The sequence below is a fragment of the Panthera leo genome, chromosome C2, assembly GCF_018350215.1.
Source record: "Panthera leo isolate Ple1 chromosome C2, P.leo_Ple1_pat1.1, whole genome shotgun sequence".
Classification (NCBI taxonomy): Eukaryota; Metazoa; Chordata; class Mammalia; order Carnivora; family Felidae; genus Panthera; species Panthera leo.
The window spans coordinates 146,458,629-146,479,620 of NC_056687.1; the positions used below are offsets into that span (position 1 = coordinate 146,458,629).

Consider the following 20,992-nt stretch of genomic DNA (forward strand, 5'->3'; position numbering starts at 1 on the left):
ATACAATCAAGTGGAATGAAACGTGCTATGGTAGTTTGGGTTAAAGGAAAATTTGGTGTGGGCTGGGGTAGCCTTATTAGGGAAGAAAGACTCTTTGTGAGGTAGTGGAGAAAATACTGGCTTTGGAGTCAGACAATTACCGGCCCACACCTAACTTTAATTTCCTCTTCTGTCAAATGAGAATAATAGCACTCGACTCCTAGGGTTCTTAGGAATATAAGGAATTAGAACATAGAGCAAGGTAATATCTTGCGATATTCTTAATCTATTTTTTTCATTTTGGGTAGCGTGGAAGGCTGAAGAATGATAACCACTCCCCCGCCCCCCCCAAAGATGCCCACATCCTAATCCCTGAAATCTGTGACTACGTTACCTTAAATGGTAAAAGGAGCTTTAAAGAGGTAATCGAGTTAAGGGTCTTGAGCCGGGAAATCATCCTGAGCGTTCCATGTGACCCCAATGTAATCACAGAGGTCCCCATAAGGGGGAGGCAGGAGGGCAGAGTCTGAGAAGGAGATGTGAAGACAGAAACAGAGGTTGGAGGAAGGCGGGGCCACAGACTAGAGAGTCCAGACGGCCCGTGGAAGCTGATGCACTTAGGGAAAAAGATGCTCCCCTACAGCCTCTAGAAGGAATACAGCCCTGCAGACAGCCGACACTCTAGTCTAATAAAAAACCACTTCAGGCCCCTTGTCTTCAGACCTGCAAGACAACAAAGAGTCATGACTAAGTCGCGACACTTGTGGCCGCTTATTAGAGCAGCAGCAAGAGACTCATACGGGTGGTTTTCGTAGAGCTGTTGCTCTCCAGCCTGGAGGGCGACGCGTCCGCTGCTTCAGGAGGACAACAGAACTCAGATCAGGACAGAACGCCAGGTGGCCGGCTTTGGACGTTCCGAATAGACTCCCCAAGCAATATTGGGAGATATGTGAAAGCTCTGACTTTCATTTTGTAAAATTTGTGACTTTTGGAGAGCAAAGGGAAAAAAGAGATTGCTGCCTCTGAAGGTCAAAAGCTTATAAACTTTTGAAGATGAAGGTAGAGGATGCGGCCTAAGAGAAGCTCAGCCACCCCACAGGGAGGAGATGAAAGCCTCGGGGCACGGGGAAGAGGGCAAGATTACAGGTAAGGTGTGGTCCTCCTGTCCCACAGGGAGAGTGGTTCAGAGATGTGCGTGAGATACTAGAAAAGCCAGATGTGGTGAATTCCGGGCACGTTAAACATGAAGAGGCTTCTACCTCAACTCACATCAATAGTTCTGGGAGGAAAACCCCTTGGGACCCCACAGGAGAGTCAGCAAGAACACCTGAGACAGTATTTGCGGTTCCCATAGAGATCCATAATTCTTCCTGCTCCGGCGGAGGGACCCGGCACAACGCTGAAGGATCCCTGTGCTGAGAGGGGTCTGGGGTCACGAGGAGGAGGAGGAGGAGGTCAAGTCCACAGACATCATGACTGCAGTCCACGACTCGGTCCACGGACAGCAGTCAACACAGCCAGCACGCAGCAGGAATTAAGGGCCACTCCCCATGATGGAGAATGTGTGGGCTCAGCGGAGGCCCGTGGGGACAGCCAATGGGTTACACCCTCGCCCTGAGGCTGTGATGCTACTGTCCAAGCTTTCCCTTGCACTCGGGCAGCATCCTGGAGACAGAGGGGGGAGACCGAACCCCGAAGAAGGGAGATCAACCTTGAAAGGGAATTTCGACTTCGCATCAACCTAGTTTAAAGCCCGAATTGATTGAGGACTGACGCCAAAAGAAATTAAATTTTAAGCCAGAAGAATCTGAGTGATCTTGATGTGACAAATATTTCCCCCCACCACAAAGAACAAGTTGAGTTTGATTATGGAGCAATAAATTGAATTCCGCTGCTGTTCTTGCAAGCTGTGACTATGCATTTTAAATCCTGTAACATGGATATAAAGCCCTTGGCACACAGTAGCTGCTCAGTGATATTAATTATCCCACCTACCTACCCTTCTCGAATGAAGGAAGGGATTTGCCTAGGGAAACATGAGGGGGAAGAACATATTTTTACGGAAAGAGTTAGAACCCAGTCTTTAAAAAAGGAGCAGATTATATATTGTTTTTGTCTGCCCGTTATAAGAACCATCCTGCTGATAACAATAACGTGAGTTTTCTTTGAGGTGAATGCCCTTCCCTGTTCTTTCCATGTGATTTGAGTCTGCTGACATCATCACCAGCCCCAAGACTGGCACATTACCCAGGCCCGTTCAGTCAGCATATTCTAGCTCCGTGACTGCGGTCGTCAATTCAAGGAAAGCGAAGGGACCCAAACTTCATCCCATCTGGGAACTCCGAGGGCTTTTCTTGGTACCATGTAGAATGAGAATCTCTTTCAATTAGGATTGGTAGGCTGAAAAAAAAAATGTAAGAAAGCCTGGATTTCCAACCCTATCTTTCCATAAAACGAGAGATCTTACCTGAAATTAAAGACCGGTGCCAAGAAAAGAAGAATCAAGAGGCTCTGAAAGCCACCAGGAAGCATTATTTGTGCTTCTTTCCATGCTTGAATCCTTTTTTGCTTAAGCAAATGATATTTCTTTCCTGGGTAAAACATAGAGGTGTGTCCGTCCTGTGTTTCAAGATAGCAAAGAAATCACCCAGCTAGGGAGCAGAATCCAAGGTGAGTGATGGCACCAGAAAAGTCTGGACAGGTAGGGTAGCAAGTATTATGAAATTCTCCTGAACGCCAAGCTCAGTAATTTGATTTTGGTCCAATAAGCAACAGACCATCAGAGCAGGTCGAAGGAAGAAGTGACACAGTGAAAAGATTGTGTGCAAAACACTGACCTGGCAGCGCCACGCAGGACTGATTAAAGCGGAGGCTTCTAACCTGGGATCCCCGTACCTAGGTGGAAAAAAAATTAACCCTTTTGCTGATACTAATCTTTGACGGGAATGTGGCATTTTCTTCTACTTCGAAGGTAGGTACCAGATGGCAGGAGTATCATTATTACTTGTATATTTGCCAGCGCAAAAGTTATGGCTATCTTCATATCCCAGTACAACTGTTGCAGATATATAAAAATATCATTTATGCTCCTTACAGCTTTAAAATTACAGTTGTTACCGAACCTGCCACTGGATCTTATTGTCTGAGACATTAGAGAAACACAGATAGTACTATAGTAGATGTTTGCATGGGGCTTATATTTCAGTGGCTATATTTTAATATAATTGGTTGACTTTGTAATCCTAAGTATTCTACTTTGGGCATCTAAAATCCTTATTTGGTGGAACCCTTAAGTGACACCGATGGGACACCAAAAAGGAAATGCCACAAAAAGTATTACGGGTCCTTGCATTAGAGGAGGAGGAGATTCTGGAAGCCAGAAGGCTAGCGGTGAGGCTCTGACACAACCCAGCACAATCCAAAGCTTCGAGTCAGGAGGAAGCTCGGAAGGGAAGAAATATCTCCAAGAAGTTCTGGAAGAATTTCAGATGGATGTCAAGGAGAAAATGAACCTGTGCAACTCAGGCAGTAGAGGAAGATCTGTGAGAATGAGGACACCAAGTTCTAAATTGAATGAATGGGGTAAAACGGGTACCCAACAGATGACAAAATGATAAAAATAGAATTTTAGGGCACAGAGCTGGTGTACGGACAGCTTTGTGATCTATTAGGACATAATGCTGGGACTTTCCAAAGGAAATATTCCGTGGGAAAATCAATACATCACCTAAGAGCTCAGCTCAGGGGTCAGGGTGGGGCAGGGCTACGGGAAGGCTTCGGTGTGGAGGAGAAGGTGGGACGGAAATGTACTCTCCTGTGGACAGGGTGTGGAGGAAATTGGGGGCCAGTGTCATGGCGGCTCCAGCTCTGGTTCCCTGGGAATCCCCCCTTCCTTCTGCCCTCCTCTGTGTGTTGGCTTTGTCACCCGTAGGGAGCAGATGACAACACAGACTGTAGCAATTTCCAGCCCGACGCCCTCACGTGGCATCAGGCAGAGAAAGTGCTCATCTCTTCTAATAGTCTCTGGGGAGAATGCTGCTCCTTTTCCAGGCATTCCCAGAAGCTCATTCTGCTCCGAAGGCCTTGGCTTAGGTGGCCCCTCTGAACTGGGGGAACCACATATCCAGGTGTTTCTGGAAGAGTCCCTGTCTCCCTGTTGTCCCAGCATAATTGTTAATAGTGCCCCCTTTCACTGAAAGCATTTCAGTTTGGATGACAGAGAGTATGGCCACCCAGTTACCGGACAGTCACAGGGCTAGGGGAGCAGAGAACAGATTCCTCTGGTCCCGGGTAAGGAAGGATTCCCAGAACAAAAGCAGGATCGGTACCAGAAAAGCACATGGAAGCTGGATAGAGAAATCCACAGGTGCCCACTTTGACAGGCGCGATGCAGTAGATTCCTTCAAGTTGGACGGGAATATTTACAACAAGGCGAAACTTAGAAAGCTGCTGAGGGAGGACACGCCGAAGCCATTCCGTCCTAGAGATGGAAAAGAGGGGCCTTAAGAGAGGCGACTAGCTCTTACTAAATTGTGAATGGTCTGCCGCCCTGGCTTATTTATCCTGTGTCTCCTGGCCACCTTCAGCAGAGTGCCTGGAAGTTTTGAAATCTTTTCACTGCAAATAAAACCTCAGAAATGATTGGCCCTCGATACAGAGAACGCTTTAACTTGAGAAGACTTTCATTTTTCAAAATCGATCACACAATGCAGTCTGTGTGGTTTGTGGTGCAAGATGGCAGGGGGCTTCTGCAGACCGCCCTTATCTGGCTTCTCCGGGAGAAGGCCCGTGAGGCGACACAGATGCTGACGTTGGCGCCTCTGCCCTCAAAGAGCCTGCATGTGATCGGCTATAAACGTCATAGGAGCTGGGGTGCAAACATCTAACTTTTTTTCTCTGTTTCTTAATTTAACCAAGTTTCCAAGCCATCACTGCTGACCAGGAAAAATATCTTCTTCTTTTCCACTCAAAAGTAACTCTGAATCTCCTGGACTTGAACATGGTCAATTCGGGATTTAAATCTAGTCCGTTAACCATCTCTATTCAGGATCGGCTGTGTCATTTTCGGGCCCTACTGTGAAATGATCATGCAGGGCCCCTTGCTCCAAATTATTAATAATTGCAAGACAGCAACAGCAGAGTATTGAATCAAGCATCAGCCCTTCTGAGCAGGGGACCTCATACAAATCGCCGGCCGCGAAGCCAGCCCGGATTCTTCTCTCGCTTCCTCCTTATACCCCTTACGTTAAGACCTGTCAACTGTTCCTTCTTTTTCCCTTTTCCCAGGTTGATGAGGACATTTTGATATTTTGACTTACAGATTATCACCCAGGCAGAAGGCATTCTCTACCTCAGAATCTCCACGTAGAACTCACGTCACACATTCCCGTTCATTCTATCATTGTCCATGGCTTATCACTCTGGGGGCTGCTCATTTAGAGCTCTTTGTCAGTTGTTTTACTCGTAGGTACTTTTTCAGACTTATTGCAAATCCAGAGATTTCAATCTTTCCCCCTGGCAGGTGAATAATATCCTGGCTTCATAGAAGATTCTGCAGGCACAGATCTTTCCTCTTAGAAATGTATATAGACATCGTTCTACTCTCTTCTCATATGCAGTGTTGCCAAAATACAGTCAAATGACAGTGATTCTTTATCCTGCATAACTTTTTTTTTCTATCTTGCAGCATAGAGGATTTTTTCTCTCTACCCTTTAAGTTCAGGAATTATACCAGGATATACTGAATTATACTGCTTTTTTCCTTAATGCTGCTTGTTACTCAGAACATTTTTACTCTGCAGACTAAGGGTTTTCTTTTCACTCCAATTCTCTCATCGGCTCACATAGATTTCTTTTTACTCTGTGTTTCCAAACAAGCCCTCCCTCACGTGTTCCTGTGCCTTCCAGAGCTGCTGTTGATCATACGTTCGGTCCCATGAATCTGCACACAAACTCACTCGAGCGCTCCCTCTGTGATTGCCTTCACTTTGCAATTTGGTTCCAAATTCCTTCCCTTGAAGTATGGGTCAGGTTCCTGCCTCAACAGCCACCAGCCTCGTCCCCATTCATCGATAACACGTTTAGATGAAAAGATCATGGGTTTTCTTCCAGAGAATTTTCTCTGTGCGGTGATCAAAACACCTCTTGTGTTCTTACCACCTTTTCCACTTGGGTCCGTGAAGGTGTTCTCCAGCACCTTCTTTCCTCTGAGGAACTGCCACCATGTAAGAAGTCTGGGACTGGGGACAGCTCCATGGAAAGAGACAGAAGCTTGGGCAGTCCTCACTGGGCCTGCTCTCAGCTGTTTGCCTTTGCAGCCCAGGAGTTTAAAACAAGCCAATTCATATTTAAGGCAACCCTGGCCCCAGCTACCATCTGCAAGCTGTGTCAGAGACCCCGAGCAAGAATGGCTGAGCTGAGCCCAGCTACCCGCTGCCCGCTGCCCCAGATTTGTGAGCGAAACTAATGGTTGTTACGGGTTTACAGTTAAGCCAACATTTCAAGGCGGATTTTTTGTGTGTGGTTAACAGATAACTGGAACACAACATTTGCCGCTGCACCTCACCACTTACTCTGCTGGCAGAAGCAACGCTCGGCAATCGATCCAGAAGCTTCACTTCCTCTCTCCGTGGACGATGCTCTGACACTTGGCTATGTTCGCCACTCGGTGTCTGGCCTGGGATAAGCAATCCACAGCTTCCTTACGAAGTGCCCTCACTTAGTGCCACAGCGATGCCCTGGCTATCCTGCCAGCTCTCAGCTCTCTGCCAGCTTCCTTGTCCCCCACCCCCGACATGGGAGGTAGGAGAGCTACCTCCCAGCCCTTCTTCCCGACAGGTGGTTGCCTCTTGTTGACATGAGACAAAAAGCTGCCTGGTTCCAGGTGAGAAATAGAATTCTAGTCCCCCGGACCCTCAGATTCCCAAATGGCTGAGGGTCTCCATCATTCCCACCTCCTAAGGAAGATGCACTAGGCATCTTTGAGAGACAACAGTGTTTAAGCTCAGTATCATTCCTTTCTAATTTCTTCCTCTTGCTAGATGGTTTCCCCTCTTGTGTGGCATTCCAAGACTCCTATGTCACCCCATATTTTCCCGCCTCTATTGTGTAAGTACTGTATTCTCAAAATCCTCCAACCATCATGGTTTAGGCTTGCCGCTTAGCCATGTGGGATGTCATGACACCTACCCCAACAAAGTCTGTCTGTTGAAAATAAAATCTATTGTGTCTTTCAAAGTCTTGAGAACCAAAGTCACCTATGCCCATCCAACTTACTGTCTATGTTAACATGGCTATTCCAGGATTCTCTTGCCCAGGAAGATGAAATGCTGAATACCTTTTATTGTTCATTTCAGAGATTTCCTGAAAGTTCTCAACAGACAGCAACAGATTAGTCAACTAGGCTCATCAGTAATGAAGACCAGTTTTGAACCCCTTGCCTTGAAATTCTCACCTTGTTGTGTCAACCAGTCCCAAACTACTTCATCATGAACTTTGCCTACTTATCACGGAATCATAAATATTCCGACTTTACCCACAGCTTTCTGAGATGGTATTAAGACCCTGTCAGGGTGGCACACCTGGGTGGCTCAGGTGGTTAAGCGTCTGACTCTCGATTTCAGCTCAGACCATGATCTCATGGTTCGTGAGACTGAGCCCCATGTCAAGTTCTGCGCTGACAGCACAGAGCCTGCTTGGGATTCCCTCTCCCTTTCTCTCCCCCCCCCCCAGATAAACAAACAAACATTAAAAAAAAACGATTGTCAAGGTAATTATCTCTCTTATTGTAATAAGCAATAAATTCAGATGTGCTTCATCAACAGGTTGTCTTAGGTAGCATTTTGAGAAGTCAGCATTCCGCACTATTATTTCTGCTATAAATTTACAGAAGCTTATTTAGGAAATTTAAAACTAGGGGCACCTGGAGGGGATTCAGTCGATTAACCTTCAGACCCTTGATTCCAGCTCGGGTCATGATCTCACAGTCTGAGATCAGGCCACATGTCAGACGCTGCACTGGGCATGGAACCTGCCTAAGGTTCTCTCTCCTCCCTCCCCTCCTCCCCATCTCACTCTCTCCCTCTCTCTACCTCAATCCAGAAAGAAAAAAAGAAACGTAAAATGAAAAAATCAATGATCCTACACTGCTTCTACCATCCCCGAGGGCAGTTTGTATACAGGGGAAAAATACTAGGCATAGAAATGAGGTATATAGGGGCACTTGGGTGGCTCAGTTGGTGGAGCATATCCAGCTCTTGATTTGGGCTCAGGTGATGATCTCACAGTCATGAGATTGAGCCCCACATTAGACTCTGTGCTAAGCATGGGGCCCGCTTGGGATTCCCTCCCTCTGTCTTTCTCTGCCCCCCCCCACTCAAAATAAATAAATAAACATAAAAAAAAAAGAAATGAGGTGTAAAAAGGCAGGAGGAGAAAGAGGAATAATGACAATTCACTTGCTCCTTAACACCAACGTGTGAAGCACGTAGGATCATTATTCCCCTCATTTCAGAGATGGGGAAACTCACATTTAGAGACCGGGTAACTTGCCCAAGATTACACAGCTAGTAAGTGATAGAAGTGGGACTGAGCCTAGGCAGTCTTGCTTCAGAATCTCTGCGTTTAAGCACTGAGAGTATCCTATTATGTGAGAAAACAAGAACTACAAAATGGTATCATAACCACAGCAACGTAGGTACAAATAGAACTTAAGGAAACAACAGCAGCTCTACCTAGGGGTGGTGTGAGGTGAAAGGGACAAGCCTCTGCTGGGCTCGATACAGGGGTTGAGGCTCGACCTGGGTATTGAAAGATGGTCACATGTTTCCCCACGTAAACGGGCCCAGAGAGCAAGCGTGCGAAGGCCCAAAGGGACCAACCAGTATGGAGTGTTCGGGGAATGGCGAGGAGCTTCTGTATGGCCGGGCCAGGGGGAAGTCTGAAAGGGGAGGCAGGCACTGTAAGAGACAGGACCGGTAGGGCTGCAAAGGCTAGATCCCCAAACGTCTTATGGGTTCGGCCAAGGAGTCTGGTCCAGAATAGAAATTCCTGGATATAGCCACCAGCAACCTGTTTCAGCATCCTTCCTATTTCACAGCGGAGGCTGTGAACTCACCAAAGAACCGGACCCAGGAGCGTTTGCTCCCCGGCAAAAATAGAACACCTCCCACCCCCCACCCCCCCAATGAAGGCAAAAGGCTCCTATTGTGTGGAGGCATTCAGAGGAAGCAGGTGGAATTTCATCTGGAGTGAAACTCCTCCATTGAAACAAACACCTCACTGCCAAATCCCAAAAGAACACATCATAGGAGGTCGTTGCTGTCTGTAGGTAAGTAAAGTTTTCCACTTCGCCGTTCTCCATCAGAATTCCTCCCCTTGGGCCTGAAGCTAACAGAGAAACATGTGTGACGGATGAAGCCAGCAGAAGGCGAGGTCCGAAACACACACATTCCCCCAGGCACCTTTCCCTCTCTCGGAGTGCCATCCTGTGTTACCAGGTGTGAGCGCAAAGCAAAAGAGCAAAGAACAAAAAGCTGAATTGGAAGAGAAAGAAGAGAATCCATTATCATCAATTCTCAGATCTAGGACCGAAAAAGAGTCATAAGGGAGGAAAGCACCAGGCAACATTTCCAGCACCTAATGAATACTTCTCAAGAGACAGAATAAAACTAGGACAGAAGTCGTCGAGACTTCGGAAACTTCATTCTCAGGGTGGGAGCCTACCCTGCTTAAACGAGAAAGGTGGGGGGAGAACAGAAGCTTCTGTTTCTGAATTCCAAAACCACTACGGCAATCCTTCCCTTAAAAATTAGCAAGGAACTTAGCTCTCAATATTAACTCAGAAATTAGCATTCATTTGCATCCATTTCTTACGTCCCCAACATTATGAATAAAATTAACTTAATTAATGAATGAAATTGCAGAAGTAGCAAAACTATTTATTATTTGGAACATGACAGAAAAGAAACTCATAACATACACCCACACCACCACCCCCCCCCCCACACACACACACATTGTCTGGCACTCAGATGTAGCTTAATAGGGCATATCAAATAATAGGGTGAATGAATGAATGGCCCCCTAGTGGCTCTATGACATAGTCCTTACCTGCCCTGTGACTCCATTTCTGGCGTATAAGAAGAAGCGTGAAGGAAGTGACACAGTTCAGCTGACTCAACCCAGGTGTTGAATCAACGGCACGGTCCACTCGTATCATGTCAGGTCAAGGTCTTGCATGAATCACATCATCACCCATGACGCATCGCCTCTTCTCCACTATCCCAGAATCCGAGCCCCGCTTTTCCCTGGTGCCATGGTCAGAGTGCTGAGGGGAAATCGCTTCCTGGGCTTTGGTCTCAGAGGGGCACCTGCAGAACCCTCAGGGACTGAACCCTGCGTTTGGAGGACCACGCATGAGGGAGGACTTTTACTTCTTCCCTTCCTTTTGCCCGCGACAGGGAAGGGAGCGTCCTAGACACCAGTAGACGCCTCATAAAACTGAGAGTGAGCAGGACTGCAGCTAAAAGGCCTTCAGACACCTCACAAAATGGTGATTTCGGGACTGCAAACAGACATTTCTTTCACTTCCCCACACTGCATATGGAGAAAGAGCGAGGAGGGGGTTTTACGTTATGCTCAGCTGAGAGCCAGAGAAGTAAACTGCCTTCCCCCGGCTCAGATTTTATTTTCAGCAAATGGGCGCCTTCACGTGTAGACCAGTGAGTATGAGACGCACGTGTCACAGATTCACCTGGAAAGCTGGTTAAGACAGAGACTCCTGGGTCTCGTTGCCAGAGGTTTTGATTTAGGAGATCTAGCAGGGGCCTCAGAATTCGGATTTATAATGAAAGTCCAAGAGCTGCTGCCGCACTTTGAGATCTGCTGATTTAGATGGTCGGACATTGTATTTGGGTGCTTGGTCTATGTACATTGCAGGTGATGCACGCTTCTATGTAAAGTTCTATTGCCAGGCAGGGAGATGATGAGGGAGGAGAGAGGCCAGGGTAGAAATGGAAGGAAGGAAGAGGGAGAGGCAAAGAGGAGGAAGGAGGTGGTCACTATGGAAGAGGGCACCATGCTTATAGACTCTAACTGAGGGCTCAGAGAATCAATGATGCACGGGTTCCACGGGACCATATAAATGAGAAATGGCCAGCGTACGATATGAGCGAGACAGCAGTGGGTGAGGTGGCTTTGGGGACTCGGAACGCCATGCTCTCTCTAAAGGAGACCGTCCCCACCCAACTCCAGCTACCTGTTGTTACTCAAAGAACGGGGCCCGGAGTTTGCCAAAGTTGTTAGTTTTTCAAAAGAATAAAATGTTTGGATTTTTGTAAGATATACCTAGCAAGTAATGATAACCAAACTCCTAATGAAAAAGACAGCATTCCGTTTGCTACCTAAGGTGACCCCAGAAGAGACCAGGCAGGATTAAGCAATTTTCCAGAATTCTCCTGTGAATGGAGGACCCGAAATTTGGGCCCTTGGCCATAAGGCAAGCAGATCATCCTAGATTTAGTAGCCTGCCAAGGACATTGAACCTCCCTGAGATCTGGCTTCTACAAGAGATCAATGCCCGTTTGTGCTGAATGACAAACATCGTTCATACCAGGCCAAGAAACCGTGTGGCATTTTCGCTTCACTAGAACTCTAGAAACCCAGTGGGTCTCTCCTGACATGGTCACAGTTGGGACAAGAGGCCTCAGTGTGGATTTCCAGTTGGAGCTACCCCAATGCTACCCTCCCAGTTGCCCAAGGTTGGAGTGGAACTCACACCCCAGACAGTGGCCAGGAAAGCAGGATGAGGCGTTCCTAGAAGCAGGGCTGTGTCTCACTCACCCAAGTGTCTTGGGGCCCCACACAACGTGGAATCTCAGTAGTGTTGACCTAAATATATGGCCTTCAAAATGAGACCCTTTTAGAGAATTGGCCCATTTTCTTAAAAATCTTTATTTTCTTGGGGCACCTGGGTGACTCAGTTGGTTAAGCATCCTTAGGTCATGATCTCACGGTTTGTGAATTCGAGCCCCGCGTCGGGCTCTGTCCTGACAGCTCAGAGTCTGGATCCTGCTTCCGATTCTGTGTCTCCCTCTCTCTCTGCCCCTCCCCCACTTGCACTCTGTGTGTGTGTCCCTCTCTCTCTCTCAAAAACAAATAAACATTTTAAAAAGTTTTTTTTTTTTTAAATCTTTATTTCCCTTTCCCTCTTCTTTGGTCCCCACAAACTTCTTTGCTTTTCTTCCTCCCCAGGCCTCTTACCGCAGGCTCCTTGTCTGTGTCTATAAAACACTGCCATTGTAGATGCCGAGAGTCATTTTTAGAGCCATTATAGCAGGGGACCCATCCTGCCCTTCACCTCTTCTCTTCAGGGGATTCCAGAAAAAGAGAACAGGTACAAGGGAAAAAAGCCAAATGAGAATTTCAAAAAAATTTTTTCCTTAAGTAGTACTTAATTAATACCTGAGGCAGCCTCCAAAATCCCCAACACAAGGTACCCCGGTAACAGTTGAATTGGAATATGCAGCTTAGTCTGGAGGACGAAATGGGGTCCAGGGTGAACAACTGTGTCTGTTTACTTGAGACTGAGGGGGTTCTCGAGGTATTAGACTTTGGTGCTAAAACCAGGATTTCCGGGGCCAACCAGGACAAGTTGGTCATCTTAACCTCCTACTTCTCCCCCAAACCTAAATATTTGGGATCAGACAAGAGGGGAGAGAAGGGATACTTGGGAGAATAAACACCTTGACCAAACCCATGCTTTTGGAGACACAAGATAAAAGGAAAGAAACAAATCCAGAAGCCTTTGTTGACCTTTAAGTCACAGTGGCCCAACCACAAGTTAAATCCAACCCAACCAGATCAGGAAAGTGCCCTCCCTTGGAAGTGGGGAGATACGAGGGGAGTAAAGAGGGAGGCAGGAGACTCCTGGGCAGGAGTGGGCCCTCCACCCCAGGGGAATTCATTCTAAGGTGAATTCTTTCCTTTTACTTTCTAGAATCCCTTCCTGCCCGGCCTTTGAGACTCTTGTTCGGGGACGTGCTCCACAGATCCCATTGTCTCTGTGCTCCAAAACAATAAAGAAATGGATTTTTGCAAATCATTTCTGGAATCTGATTGTTTTGACACAGTGAACTTCAGCTTTTGACCAAAGCAGATTTCTCTGCCACTTTGGTCATTTCAACATGAAATGACTCCATTCAGCAACAGTGTGTGAGATACCACGCAAAATCACCGCAATCCCCATTGACTGTTGGGAAATGAGGAAGCAAAGAGAGGCTGCTCAAAATGGAACAGAAACTCTATTTAAAACAATTTTCTGAAAATCAGTGATTGCAGAGGCTCTGAGCCAGGACAGCTGGGAACAAGCCATCAGATCCCCCTTTTAAGGCGCAGCTCCCCATTGCTGTCAGCAGACCACATATTTCTTAGCATCTCTGAAGAAATGTTAAATCAATAAACTACCTAGAGATTGCTGACACGTCAGATGCTGTTCTATAAAAAGATGCAGCCCATTGCCAGAGCGAATTTGAAGACCTGGAGAATTTTTAGAAGGAAAAGGCCATTTTCCATCAACATCCCACCCTATATTCTGGCCTCTGAGGCATCGTAGCCCACGTAGGGGCACGGTCATAGGTCCTGTAGACTCAACCAAGCCTTCAAGGTATGAGACCCCTGGGAAAACACAAATAGAACTTGAGCTTCACAAACGCAGTGTTCCATGTCAATTTTGAAAATTATTTCTGACTGCAAAGTAATCCCTTTTAGTTGGGTATTGCTTTACAGTTTCCAGAGCATTCCACACCATCATGTCATTAGCTTGCCACAAAAACCCTCTGAGTCTGGCTAAGCCAGTATTCTTAATACTTAACCCATAGCTGAGAAAGGGGATCAGAAAGCCCTCAGTAACTTGTTTAGATCACAGGGCTACAAAATGGCAGATCCAGGTCTAAAACCCAAGGCTTCTCATTTCTAATTTATTTCCTTACTCTTCTGGGGAACTTAGTACCTTCATCAAATCCACCCAGAATTTTCTGATACCTCCTACATACTATGTGATAACAACTCACATATTCGGCCCCAAAGAACAAAATTTTTGGTTTCTCCAACAGCTGTATCTACTTGTATTTCTTAATGTATCAACTCCTATGTTAATAGTTGTATGAGTTTATGTTTTATGTCCAAAATTCACTCAATCACTTCACAAATATTCATCAGACTCTTCCATACAGTGTGTGAGACACTGACAACAGGGACACAAAAATAAGTAGGACAACCCCTGCCTTCACTGGTCCCACAGCCCAGAGCAGGGGTTGGCAAACATTTCGTATAAAGGGCCAGTTAGTAAATGCTTTAGACTTGGTAGCCATATCCTCTTGGGCACTACTACTCAACTCTGCCATGCTAGAGAGAAAGCAGCCATGAACAGTGAACGGGTGTATCTTTGTTCCAATAAAACTTTATTTACAAGAACAGGCAGTGGGAAGGATTCGGCTCACAGTCTTAGTTGGTCTACCTCTTGATCCAGACGGAGCCTCAAGGCAGAAAAATCCAACGATGAGGCAATATGGTACATGTCTTAATTTTATATGTGCTTAGAATGTATGTTGGCAAGTTGGCAGGACCACTTTCATCCGTGGTTGGGAACCACATCTCTTAGAATCACCTTTCCTTATGCCTCTCCGTTAGAGTTGACTAGAAGGAACCCATATGAGAATTGGAAAGCGAAAGAAAAGCAGAGGCCATTACGTTAGGAGGTTGTGATGTCAAACATGAAGAGAAACAGAGATAGGCCCAGAGGGCCCCTTAACTGCACCCACCTCCTATTCTCAACTGCCAGTCCTGCTGACCACCATGACCCCAAGTTGACCACAGGCAACAGATTGCATCTTGTCAAAATGACAGATTCCGTGAGGACAATAGCTTTCACACAGGTAGCAAGTTCTACACTGCTCTCCACGAGTATCTCCTTTGGGGTCACACGTCAGCAGCCAGCCACACAGAGCATCTCAGATTTCCCTGCAAATTCCAGCTCTGTACTCAAGCCTGTGCTTCAGGCAAACCTGAGAAGTTACTATTCATCTGTTGCTCTGACTCCTCGCTTCCAGACCTTCACCTCCTTGACGCCTTCCATTTTTCTGTAAGAAAAAGGTTCTGTATTGAATCCCATATTTTCATGCTATGATCCAAATGCTTGTGTCCTCCTCACCCCCAAAATTCATATGTTGGAACCCTTATACCCAAAGGGATGGTGTTAGAAGGTGATGCCTTTGGAAGGTGATAAGGTCATTAGAGCAGAGCCCTCATGAGTAGGATCAGTGCTCTTACAAAAGAGCTACCGCCTAGCTCCCAACCCCTTTCCCCGATGTGAAGATACAACAAGAATTCTGTGACCTGGAAGAGGGCCCTCACCTAACCACGCTGGCATCTTGATCTTGGACTTCCCAGCCTCCGGAACTGTGAGAAACAGATTTCTGTTGTTTGTAAGTCACCCGGTGTGTAGTATTTTGTTACAGCAGCTCCAACAGACTAAGATATTCCATAACATGAATAGTAGCTTTGTCTTCCTAACCGAACCCAACAGATGCACCGTATGAACAGAGTACCTTGGGTACATAGAGGAGGAGGTGATAACCTGATTGAGTCCGTTTCATTCTAACCTGTCGGGGCAGGGGCTGGGAGGATCTGAGAAGACTTGACAAAGCTGGATAAGGTTATCTTAGACCCTGCATCTCTGATATTTGCATGTAGAAGGTTGATTGAGAAGCGTTCCCTAAGAGTGAGAAGAACAAATTGGACCAGGGAAAATGTAAACTGTATTGTAATTGCAGCTGAGATCTCAACTAACCCCACAGGAGGCTCTGGAGCTGGGATGGACCTTAAGAGAGATCCAATTTGTGGTAAAAAGAGTTGGGACTCTGTGCCTTCAGCCTCACCCGTCAGGCCCCTGAGGAGTGGGTGCTATGGGTCATCAGCCACCACTACCCCCCAGTAGTGCAGTAAATTAGTGCCTTGGTCCTGCACCGGGGGCTCTCTGTGGCAAACCACGGCATCCATCAGAGGTTTTCACTCTCAAGATGGCTTTGAGGGATTGATGAATATATATATATATATATATATATATATATATATATATATATATATGGATTGATGAATAAGAGAATACTGAGTGGATGGCAGGTACCTGGATGTGTGGTAAGTAAATGACTTGATGGATCCACAGGTGGTTACTAGATAACTTGATGGGTGGCAAATGAATGAGTGAATGGGTTATTGAAGGTACTGTCATGCATTCGGTCACCACCTGGTGGCAATCATTCCTCCTGAGGCCCCCTGGGACGCAAGGACTATATCTTGGGAGGAAAGAATAGCTAGTAAGCTAAAGTCTTTAGGCAGAGCTCTTGAATACTGCATCTATTAGTAGTAGGGTACGCTCAGGGGAGGAACATCATTTACCACACCTGCCTGGCCCCTATAGGCACCTGAATCTGCACTCCTTCTTCCATACCACCTTGAAGTCAAGGGTTATGTCTTCAAGGATTCCCCCAAAAGCAGACTCTAAGACAAGGATTAGAAGTAAGCCTTTTATTTTGCAAAGGGATCCCAGGTAGTCCCAGTAGGGCAATGGGACAGAGAAGGGAAAGCAGTGACTAAGGGTTGTATTTATCAAATCACTGCCACCCTGGGCAAATGATTTTTAACCCCAGGGGGTAACTCTGGGAAACTGTAAAACACATGCTACAGGGGTTTCCCCTCAGAAAGGGGAGAGAAGAGGGGTATTTATACACTAACTCTTATCAGTCATTGTTCGAGGGTGGCTGGTGGGGGTACGTGATTTCTCATCACCTTGGAGAATACCCTCAGGAAAAGACACACTGGTGCTGGTAGTTGGAAAGCTCACAGGCTAGGCTGAAGTTTCAGGAAATGTGGGCAAGAAGCCAACGGCCCTTACAGTCCTGTTCGCTGCTGGAGTGAGCACCTAGCAGATGGTAAGCACTCAAACAAGTATACAGAAATGAATGAACACATGTGAGTCAGCGAACGGGAATGATCAGCCCAGTACTGTCAGCCTGGTTTCATACAGGGGGCGGGGCAAGTGTAGAATACAGCTGAGGCAGGGTTTCCCATGTGTCCGTGGTCAGGCACAGCAACGCGACTGCACCCCGCCTTGGGGGCCGCTCCTACAGGAAAATTATTTAATGCTCTCAAATTGCTTTAAAAGAGCCAATTTACTGTATAATTGCAACAGGAACAATCATCATAATAATTCCTTGTTCTTAATAATACATTGGAGTCAGTGACAATAACAATTACACTTTAATGGGTTTAGCTGGCAAAGGAATTAAACTTGGGTAATCCTGTGTACATACCCGTTTTGTTGTTGTTGTTTGGGGTTTTTTTTGTTTGTTTGTGTCTTTCTTTGCTTTTGTTTCCATTTCTTTGTTTTGGACCAAAGATGTCTCCATCACAGTTTTCCCAAAGACCATATTCAGGAGGTAAGGTCTAGAGAGGACATGTAATTATGGTCATGTTTGTCTACCAGTTATGTCTGCCTGCATCATCTCTTGGCCACTGGCTTTTGTGCCCCAGGGTTATTTCTGTCACCCTGATGGCTGTCATTTCACATTTTTCCTCCCTCAGTGAACACACCTAGCGTTCCCAGAAGCTTTTACGGTTTTCGAAGTAGTCATAGATGCTCACGTGATTCTTGGGGCAACCCTGAGAGATGGTCATCTGTAGGTATTGTCACAGGATAACTCTACACTGTGGGATAAATGGGGCCAAATAATCCGATGACATAAAACGTGGAATTGCATTGTGAAGTTAGTGAATATATAATTTTTTAACTGTTCTTCCAGTTACCTTTGGGGGAGGGGGGAAGAAAAGATGTCCTCATGTATTAGATGTGAAGGAAGTAGGCTGATTATTACAAGAAACAAGTGCACCAAACACTGGAGTTAAGCGTCCCTCTGTCCCAAACCCCATTCTGCAAAAGAGGAAACTGAGGCTTGGAGAAATTAAGTGATGTGCCCATGGTGACACCTCCTGTATTTGCTCCCAGCTAGAACCAGAAGCCAAAGCTATTTTTCCTGCCTGGCACACTGCCTTTTCATCCAGGCTGACTCTAACCATTCATCACTTGGCAAACATTTCCCTTCACATAATCAAGTCAAACTTATCATTTAGCTCTGGTCCTTTCTAGTCTTTGCTATTATGTATATTCTATTTTAATATATTTACAATGAAAGTGTAGATAGACAGTTATAGTTGGCATTCCCATTCAACATTATACGACATAATCTGTTAGGATTAGGAGTGGCTTAACGAAGATAGAAGCTTCTTTTTTCTCAAGCAAGGGAAATCTGGAGGCAGGCAATCTGGACTGTTATGGTGGCTTCACAGGCATCGGGGACCAGGCTCTTGCCTTTCTCCTTCACTACCCTAGAACTTGGCTTCTATCCCAAAGCACTTCATGATCCAAAGGGGGCCACTGATTCTCTGGTTTTCCTCTGTGAAACTGGAAGCAGGAAGAAGAAAAGAGAGAAGGGCAAAAGGGGTGTATCTCTCAGCAAAGTTGGGCGTTTTTTGTTTTTTTTCCCAGAAATCTGATCCAGCACTTTATCTCATTGGCCAAACTTGGTCACACAGATACATCAAGCACTTAAGAAAGCTTAAAAATGTATTCTTTTTAGTTGGGCTCAATCTTGCCCCAATAAAATTAGGATTTTATTTTCATAGAATAAGGAGAAAATCAATCAGCTATTGTCACAACGATGCTGCATAAGAAACCACCCCAAAACTCAATGACTAACCACAAGTATTTCTTTCTCATCTGTGCCTCCTGGATGAATCAGGATTTACAGAATAGTGAGTGATTCTGGCGGAAGATGTCAGGAACAGAAACCTGGCTGTGGGATCCCAGACTGGCAAAGTGGGGACAGAGGCTCTAGCGGATGTGGTCTGTACTACTGGTGTTTAGTGGGCAAGTCTGCCTTCCTCCTGTGCCCCTACTAGATGACCTACCTAGAGCTGTCTTGAAAATCCATTTGGGGGACCACCAAGAAAGAGAACCCTCAAAGTGCCTGGGTGACGCAGTTGGTTGAGGATCCACCTCTTAATTTTGGCTCAGGTCATGATCCCACGTTCATGGGATCAATTCCTGCATTGGGCTCTGTGCTGAGCATAGTGCCTGCTTAGGATTGTCTCTCTCCTTCCTTTGCCCCTCTCTCTGCTCCCTTGCTCCCTCTGAAAGAAGAAAGAAAGAAAGAAAGAAAGAAAGAAAGAAAGAAAGAAAGAAAGAAAGAAAGAAAGGGACAGAGGGAGGGAAGGGAGGGAGGGGAAGGGAGGGAGGGAGAGAGAGAGAGAGAGAAAGAAAGTAAGTAAGTTAGTCCAAGGGTATATCAAAAGAGGAAAGGGGGACTCACCAGAGATCAGCAGAATATGCATCACCTATATCAGTGCAGCCAACAGGACTTCTGCATCGCACAATCTCAGGGATGCCAATCACGCTACAGTCTATGGAGTTAGAACAAAATCTACGTGGCCTTAAGCATAAACACTCATAGTGCATACCAGGTACAGTTCTTTGAAATGTATCCTCTCCTAACACAACAAGACATCCTTCCATGTCGACAGACACAGACCTAACTATTCCTTCTTAGGAGGTGTCTAATGGCCTATATTTGTAATTACTCTTCTAGTAAGAGACATAGACTTACTTCCAGGTTTTTTTTTGCTGTTGCAAGCATTACTGTAAAAAGCATACTTCTTCATATATCTTTTCCATCCTTATCTCACATCAGACACAAAAACAAATTCTGAATAGATAAAAACAAGCAATCAAATAAAACTTAGATGTAAAAGAAAAATAGAAAGTATTAGGAAAAACATAAGATCGTGTTTTCCTACTTTGGGGTATGGATAGCCCTCATGAGTATAAACACAAAACCACCCCCTGGGTGGTTTAATTTTATAGACCTTCTGTGTATATAAACATATATATATGTTTATATAAAACATATATAAACATGTATATATGTGTATGTGGATACACATATGTACACACATATATACACATATGTGTGTACATATGTGTATATAAAAATAATACAAAGTCAAAAGACATAAACTTGAAGCTAATGTTTGCAGTGCGTGTTACAGACTAAAGGCTAAAATGCATTTTATTTAGAAAGCTCCTACACATTGATTTCTAAAATGAATAACTCAATAGAAAAATGAGCAAAGATGAATTGGTAACCCACAAAAGGAGAAATACAAATGTAAAACCAGACACTTGGTCTTGCGAATAAGGAAATGCAAGTTAAAACAACAAAATATAACTTTTAAAAAATGTTTATTTATTTATTTTTGAGAGAGAGAGATAGAGAGCAAGCAGGGGAGGGCCAGAGAGAGAGAGAGAGAGAGACAGAGAATCCCAAGCAGGCTGCTCACTGTTAGTGCAGGGATTTTCTCTCTCTCTCTTTCTCTCTCTCTCTCTCTGCCCCTCCCTCCACTTGCATTCTCTCTCTCAAAATAAATACATAAACTTAATAAAAAAAGAAAGAATCCCTCATGTGCATAGAAATACACACACATACACATACATGCACAGCATGATTAATAGAGCGTTATTTGTAGAAGCAAAAAATAAAATGGAAAACAAATGGAAAAGAGCTAACTGGCCATTAAGAAGACAGGACTGTGGTGTACCCTTAGTCACTAAAATGAATGATATAGATCTGTATGATCTAACTTGAACAAATATCCACAATATGTTCCTGTAGAAAAAAAAAATTCGTATTAAAAAACATGTGTGTGCGGCTTCAATCCATTAATCCAAAAAAAAAAAAAATGTTGTTTCTATGTGTTTGTGTAACTGTAGAAAACTTCTAGAAGGCTACACTCCAAAGTTACTTCTGTAGGAGAGGGGATTTGGGATTGGAAGAGAGAGAACTGTTATTTTATATTTCATACACTCAGTTCTTTTGAATTTGTTGTAACAAGCATGTATATA

At 45.3% G+C, this 20,992-nt stretch overlaps 1 long non-coding RNA gene across 1 annotated transcript; it reads left to right on the top strand.

Moving 5' to 3' along the window:
• The first annotated feature begins 8,706 nt into the window (after positions 1 to 8,706).
• LOC122230059 lies at positions 8,707 to 13,459 on the top strand. Its single transcript, XR_006207262.1, has 3 exons — positions 8,707 to 9,307; positions 12,232 to 12,373; positions 12,977 to 13,459. It is a non-coding gene; the product is annotated as an uncharacterized LOC122230059 (long non-coding RNA).
• The last annotated feature ends 7,533 nt before the right edge of the window (positions 13,460 to 20,992 follow it).